This window comes from Rissa tridactyla, chromosome 4, assembly GCF_028500815.1.
Source record: "Rissa tridactyla isolate bRisTri1 chromosome 4, bRisTri1.patW.cur.20221130, whole genome shotgun sequence".
NCBI classification, from domain to species: Eukaryota; Metazoa; Chordata; class Aves; order Charadriiformes; family Laridae; genus Rissa; species Rissa tridactyla.
Genome location: NC_071469.1, coordinates 48,906,492 through 48,914,487, shown reverse-complemented (window position 1 = coordinate 48,914,487; position 7,996 = coordinate 48,906,492).

The following is a 7,996-nucleotide window of genomic DNA, read 5'->3' as shown; positions in this document are numbered from 1 at the left end:
CTGCCAGCCCGAGGGAATGTGCGGGATGGAGCTGTTCTGACAAAAGGACAAGTGGTTCCATCAACAATATGTAACCATTAATTTATTTAACACCTAGATAAACAATAACGTTATTAATTAATCATACTGGTGTCAGGAATCGCTCTGTCTCCATGCTATTTGCAATAATCATTTAATCACAGAATACTTGAATATTCAAGCACGAACTCTCGATGAGGTTAGAATATATCTGATTGAATACTACGCTGTTGGGCCACACCAGGTTGATCTGAGCACACGCTATTTAAAATCAATAGCAAAGTTCCATCATTTCTCTGCTGTATTTTTTTTTTCTGAAAAAACCCAACTCTCTAGGATTTTCAGTCTTGATTAGCTTTTAAGCCATAGATAATTTTATGACTGATGGGCTGCTTATAGCTACATATAGTAATTTATAGCTACAGTAGTAATGTAAAAGGAGACGGGGTGCCAGGAAGGGGTTAAGAAACCAGAATTTTCATACCATAGTGTTGGCAAGGTACAGAACACTGTTCTTCTGGGGTTTGGGGTGGGAGACGTATGATGGGTGCTGTGAATCCATAATGCCTCCTCCTCAAGTGCTGCTACTACTGACTTCGCAAAAAAGATTTTAACACCCACTTTGCCTTTTCTGGTCATAAACCTTTTCAGAGTGGATATGAAATCTGCCTCACGATGTTTTGTTTTCAAAGCGCTTCTTTTCCATCCTTGAGGTTTCCATAGCAACCCGGGACATTTGTTTAAATTGGAGCTCACTGGCCTGTCCTCCCTGCACCTAACTTCTGCCGAGATCTTGCAGGTATCGCCTCCTCTTCTTGCCATGCCAGAGAGTGACTTGTAACGGTTATAGAGGGGCTCAGCAGCAGTTGGCTATAAGAGCGCTGGCCCTTTGCAGAGGGCCATTCACTCAGCAAGACGACAGATGTGTGCTTTCTCCCCTGTTGCCCTGTTCGATTTACCTCATTCTTCTTCTGTGTAATGTTCAGTACGACTTTGTGGAGTTATTACAAGCTCTCTTGAAGAGCAGGTTAGCTGGCAGCTCTTTGGCGGCTCACGCTGGGAAGGCACGTCTCGGTAGAGGTAGAAGGCCTTGTTTTAAGTAAAGTGGGGATTGTATTGAAGAATTCTAATCAGAATAAGGAGCAAGGAGGTCTGTTGCATGGCCCCCATCATTTGATTTAGGTTTCCCAACAGGAACAAAAACTTTGTTCTGTTGACTCAGGAGGTTTTGCTGGCGGAGCAAGACTTAGAGCAGAGTCTTCACATCACGGGAGATCATGCAGACAGACAGTGCTCACTGGGTCCAGAATGATGCCCAACCGAAAGTTGTTTCCGCCTGTCGCTGCGTGTGCAGCTGCCTTGCTATTCCCAGGAGGGTGTTATTTATTCGGTCTCTCTAGTCCCATGGTGGAGACATCACATAGATCCACGCTGAAGAGTGGGCTGACATTACAGCTGACCTCTGACTTGCCAGTGCCAGTCCTCTGCCCCAGGCATGTTTCCAGCGATGCCCTTGTGCTGGAGCCAGTGGGAGGTGAGCTGGCTGAGCATGATTCCTTACAGCAGAAAAGAGCAGAAAGCAGTCCACTTGGGAGAACCCAGAGGCTAGAAAGATCCCCAGTGTTGGATGGGACAGGGGACTTGTGGCTGTGACTTGTCACTGGCCATCGGGTCCTCGTCATCACTAGGGAGGGCTGCGGGAAGACTTCTTGCCCTGAAGACCATCTGATGCGGAGAGCAAAAGATGAAGCAGGAGTGACCAGAGACAGGACTTGCCAGAGGGTGTACTGGCCTGGACATACAACCCGCAGTCCCAGCTTGGTGCCCGATTTGTTAGCCTGCAGAATGTGCATGGTTGTCATTATCCGCCCCCCTCCGTGTCCCGCTTTCAGGAGGCAGATCCATGCTGGGTTTCTGCACTGTGCCGAGGAGGAGGCAGCCCGGCCAACCAGCATGGCATGCCTTTAGCTTGAAATAGCTGGAGGCACTTGGAAAGGAGGGGGGCCAAAAGATGGAGGCTTCTCAATTCTTTGGGAGAAGCAAGTGGGAGTGATGGAAGAGAGGTTTAAAATTGCCTGGTGGTGTTTTCTTCTGTTGGGAAGCGGTGGGTGGCTGAAGTGCCTAAAGTCCCCCAAAAGGTTTAGATACTGAGTGAAAAACAGTCTGCCAAAACAAACCAAACCAAAACCAAAGGATTTGGTTACTTGACGTCTAGTAGTTCATTGTTAAGAAACTTCTTTTTTATTCTCTAGACTGTAGTTGATTTATTTCTTGATTACTTACAAAAAAGGCTTAAAAAGAGAGGGTGGAAAAGGAAATTTGTTCTGCTGAAATGCTTGGATGCTCTGCAGTGTTTTTAGCTGCAGAAGAAAGTGGAAGATAAAATCTTTCAGAAGTGCTAAGATACAATTTGAGGCATCGACTTCAGATTTTTACTCTGGATTCACATAGGAAAAGTTTCCCTTTTGAGCGACCTCCAAAGCAGCCAGACGGAGCTGTTGTGGCCGCGCTGTCTGCTGGTCAGCCCTCCCTCGCCAGTTTTAAGGTTTGTGGTCAGTTTTGCCCACATCTGAGAGAGGACAGGAAAAGTCTCCGAAATAATTCCATTTCTTCAGCTCTTGCAAAAACCAGCAGTTGGGTACAGAAGGGAAACCAGGACGAGCGTCCTGTGCTCAGAGAGCGATGGGTTACGCTGGGCCTCCCCCCGGAGGAGGGGGGAAATCCTCCTCTCCTCGCTCCCTTGCCACAGGAATTCTGCTGACACCTTGCCTGGGAGGCAGCACAGCACGCGTGGCCACCAGCTCGCCGTGGACCACTTAGAGGGATAGAAACTCCTGGGATTCATCAGCAAAGTTCTCCTTTGCACATGCAAAAGTGGGGGTTTTTTTATCCCCAAACTCTTTTTTTTTTAATTTATTTTGTGGGGCAAAACACTTTATCAAGATTTTGAACCCGAAGCAGGATGTGTTTTATTAACTTCAAACAGCATTATTGAACTAGCAATCCTAATTTCTGTGCTGCTTAATTGATAGGATCACAGTAACAATTAGACACAGTAATCCCTTGGCAGTTACAGCCATGGAAGGTTAGCGGTTAATTTTACTCCAAGTGGCAGCAACTTGTACCAGCAGGAATATTCAAAGCAGTCGGTCTCTTTATTTGTTAATACAGTTTCATTATTTAAACAGCTGAGTTTTCTGGAATCACTGGTCTCCAGTTGTCTAAACCACACTTTTATCTTGTATCCTCGTCGCACTGTGTTCTAATACGTCAGTAACAGCGCTGGGAAAAGCTGCCATCCCTTCTGACGCCCGTCAGGCCAAATAAGGGAAATCTAATGTAGCAATTTTCGTCAGGGAACAATTTGCAGCTCTCTTTGAAAACAAAGAGTTTTATTACTACATTTATTGTTAGTGGTGCGAGGACAGCCAAATGCTGTTATCCTGTGACCTGCTAGCGAAACCCTGACTTCTCACTTCAGTTATCACTTTACAATTAAAACAATTCAATATAGAGAATAAAACAATAGATTTCTGTGAGGAGCATCGATACATTCAAACATTTCAGTCAGTACTTTGTCCTAAGGGCAGCGGGCAGAAGCTTTATGGGATTTATTGCAGCTCATAAAAAGTCAGACAAGATTGAGAGTGAGATATTTGAGGGGGAAGGAGCTTTGAATACCCCCCATACCTTGTATTAACCGTGTTGTATCACGCTCCCCTCACAAGTATTAACGAGTGTTTGTCACGACCTACAGTCATGCTGCGGGTACATCCTCGCCTTGCAGTGCCAGCTGCTGTGCTTGAAGGCGATGGTCCTGCTCCCAGCTCCTGTCGCAGGCTGTCAGGCAGAAGTGAGGTTTGCAGAGAGTTAATGCTGTGTACCCTGTAGGCAACGTGCTGTGCAGCCCTGTGATGGGTCTTCCATCCTAGTCATCCCCCTGCCCCCCACTCTGTCCCTTGCTCTTTTATCTCCAGCCTTGGTTCTGCTATTGACCGTCCCACGTGGCCTTGCTGTTCCTCCTGCTCCCTGCTGTCTTGACCTTCACCCTGCTCCTGCCTTTGGCTGTCTCCTCTGCCTCTGGGGGTTCCTCATTTCAACTCATCCTTCCTACCAAACCTGACTTTGATCTTTACGGTCTGCATTTTAAAGCAGCCCAAGCCTGACCTGGCTGCTCTTGGCCAAGGTACGGCAGCAGCACTCTTCTCACACACCTCGCTGGGAAGCAGAAATGGGGGTTTTGGTGGCGTGCGTTGCAGTGAAAATCCAAGGCAGGTTTATCTCTACAGTGTCCTAGACCTGTCACCGCACCCCTGAAATGGTCCAGCATCGCACTGATTTCTATTTTATATATAGAATCATAGAATGGTTTGGGTTGGAAGGGATCTTAAAGATCAGGTAGTTCCAACCCCCCTGCCATGGGCAGGGACATCGCCCACTAGACCAGGCTGCTCAAAGCCCCATCCAGCCTGGCCTTCAACACCTCCAGGTATGGGGCATCCACAACCTCCTGAGGCAACCTCTTCCAGTGCCTCACCACCCTCCCCGTAAAGAATTTCTTTCTAATATCCAATCTAAATCTACCCTCCTTCAGTTTGAAACCATTACCCTGTGTCCTATCACTCTACTCCCTGATCGAGTCCCTCCCCATCTTTCCTGTAGGTCCCCTTTAGGTACTGGAAGGCTGCTATAAGGTCTCCCCGGAGCCTTCTCCTCTCCAGGCTGAACAGCCCCAACCCTCTCAACCTGTCCTCACAGGAGAGTGCTCTAGCCCTCTGATCATCTTTGTGGCCCTCTGCTGGACCCGCTCCAACAGGTCCATGTCCTTCTTGTGTTAAGGACTCCAGAGCTGCACACAGTACTCCAGGTGGGGTCTCACCAGAGCAGAGGAGAGGGGCAGAATCACCTCCCTCAACCTGCTGGCCATGCTTATTCTGATGCAGCCCAGGATGCAGTTGGCTTTCTGGACTGCAAGTGCACATTGCCAGCTCATGTTGAGTTTAATATGTATATGTATATTAATATGTATATAGCTATGTAATCTATACATATATATATGTATAGATTATATAGTTATACTTAATGGAAGTAACAATGCACAGACTTTGCACAGCTAACACTGCGTAGTGGAATACCTTCTCTTCCAGGTCAGTTCCCAGCTAGTGAGAGGTGCCATCAGGGATGGTGAACACCACAGCATCCCTCTGCCGGTCAGGGCTGGTGGGCCCGGGCTTGCACGGGTCCTGCTAAAACTGTAGTGGCTGTGAGAGAGGAAGAAGGGAGCAGGAGCCACCGCTGGAGGACAGGGAAGAGGAGGAGCCGGGTTTAGGGATGGGTTGAGGAAGGGAGGATCGTGCGATGAAGCCATGTGTAAAAAGAGAAAGTTGGGCATCAACAACTCAGCCGAATTTCCCATACTTACTAGTTTAGGTTGACTTGGAAATAAATTTTTCAGCTAAAATGGCCAAGTTACATATAAAAATGAGACAACCTTTTTCTCTTAAAAAGTTACTTTGTCTAGAGAAGTGTCTTAAAACCCCAGTAAGTAGCAAGGTGGCACCATTTATGTGGCAGATTGCCTGGGGAGATGTAAAAATCCTTCCATACACCAATAATTCATATGCTGAAAACATCCAGTTTGAAATGTCCCTCAGAGAACTTGCCCATCCTAGCAACTCCCTGGTATGTCGGCAAGAGCTTCCTCATGGAAGGAGCTTAATGTTTCATAAGCTGCCTGCAAACACCCCAGCAGGGACCTGAGCGTCCCAGTGCCGCTCACTGGTGCCTTGCTGATCGTATCTGCCCTCCAGGATATGGGATTTGCCGTGGGGGAGTTTCCTCATGCCTTATTGCCTGAGGCTTCTCCCTCGTCTCATGCTGCGGGGGATGAAAATCGTGGTGTGAAGGAGAGCCCCGGCCCGCGGGAGGCTGGAGTCCAGGTGTGCTGCGGAACAAGCCCGACCTCCTCTTGCCTCTGGAGATTTCCAGTCCTGCAGCTAGATCCCTCCTGACGCCTGCCTGCTGCAGAGGGCTTATCCCTCACCTGCGCTGCTGGCTGCGGGGCTCCCTGCCGCTGCCCCGAGCACTGCCAGGTAGGAAACATGCAGGAACATGTGGGATCTGTCTGAGGGACAATATTTCAAGGGACATGTCAAGTCTTTAAAACGCGTGCTGCTCTGTTGGCTGCCCAGGGGTAAGCGCGCGGGAGTGTGATCCTTGCTGTAGGATTACCCTCGGGCAGTCAGCTGCTGGGGCTGGCTTTGCTCTTATTTATTTATTTTTTTTAAAGGAAAAAAAAAAATAATGTTAAAAGGCTGATGAAGTCCCAGCGAGAAACACTGGAAAAGAAGATAAAGGAATATCGAACCAAATATATAAGGAAAGGGATATGGCAACCTTGAGCGCACAGCCCTCGCAAGTAATTAGTCACGCCGGTCCCTGATGTAAATGCATTCGCGTGTGCTTGCGAGAGGTTTGGCTGCTGCGTTAAGCTGCGCTCGGCGGGGCTGCTCTTTTGTTGTGATAGCTAGAAAGGAGCAACAGTTTGCTTTTTTCCAGGCAGCGGACTCACAGCGGGTTTCAGTTGGGCCCTGTTGAGTAGCTTAGGTTCCCCCTGTCAGAAAGGCACAATTTCAAGTCTAGATCGAATGCGCGTGTCTGCGTGCGGAGAAAAAAACGAGAAGACTTACCTTCTGCTTTCAGAAGTAGTTTGTATCGACTGCCTGTTTATTTAGTTTGTCCTTTCCTATTTGTAAGCCAGTCTCTGTTAGGCTGTAGTTAGCTGGATGTTTTTATCATTATTTTTAAAACGGTTATTTCGGGATGTGAGCTATAGTGGAGAAAGAACTGCAACTCCTTCCCATTTCCTCCTGGAAATGAATTCCCAGAGCAGAGGCGCGCACGGCCAGGCGCTGTGTGGTGGCTGACAGGACAAAAGTGTGGCTGGAAATGCCGCCCGGCAGGATGGCGAGAGGCAGATTTTACTCTCAAGGTTTGAAACCCACCTGCCAGGGATGGGTTAAGGCATGCTGCTGGGAAGCAGCTTATCCCGCTGGCTCCCGAGGGAGGCCTTGTCAACTCTAATGACAGGGTGACCGCTCCGTTTCGGGGCACAAACTGCGGCGTTCAGGGTATCCGCACTGGGACTGCGTAACTACAGGTGGCTTCTGTGGAAGGCCTGGCCTTTCAAAAGTTTATTTTTCTATAGGAAGAGGTGGATATCTCTCTCTCTCTTCTCTTCTTACTCATTCCTCTTCCTTCTGTGGCATTCAACCTGATAGCCAGCAAGAGGAATAACAATTAATAGGCTATGTGTGTATTTCCTAGAATCACATTGTTAAACCAGTTTGGCACTGGTTTCATCACATGATGAGCACCAATTTCCATGGTGCTGTTTCAGCAGTGTTAGTTGTTTCTCCATCATTTTACCTTCCCAAGGCCCCACAGTTGTCAAGTGGATATTTTATGTGAAACATGCAGCATTTGAAATGTTCCCAGCCTTGGGTAAAGGTTCCCTCCAGCCCCTGCGCAGCGCCCTGGCGTACGATGTGACTTCAGCCCTGTACTATGCGGGGAAGAAATCCTCTCTGATGATCCACGTGGCACAGAGTTTCTGTAATCTATACCATGAGATCACATTTCAATACCGGGAGCCACCGAGATTAAAGCCATGATTTAAACCACTGGAGTAAATATAGTTTTTACATTAGCGCATTGCAGGCCTAACTTGGGGGATTATGTCACAAGATATTTTTTCTGAATTGTCTCAAATAAAATCTTAAGGCCTCCCGGTTATTACCATGGTGATGTTGCTCCAACGCGGCATTGAAATTTCCCAGAGCATTTTATAATCAGAATTGTGCGGAAATTAAATGTTTGCTCTACCTGAAGTGAAACCAGTTTGCCCTCATACTGAACTTTCTGCATGAAACCAGACAGACGGTTCGGACCGGGGATGCATGTGTTGCACTTCAGATAT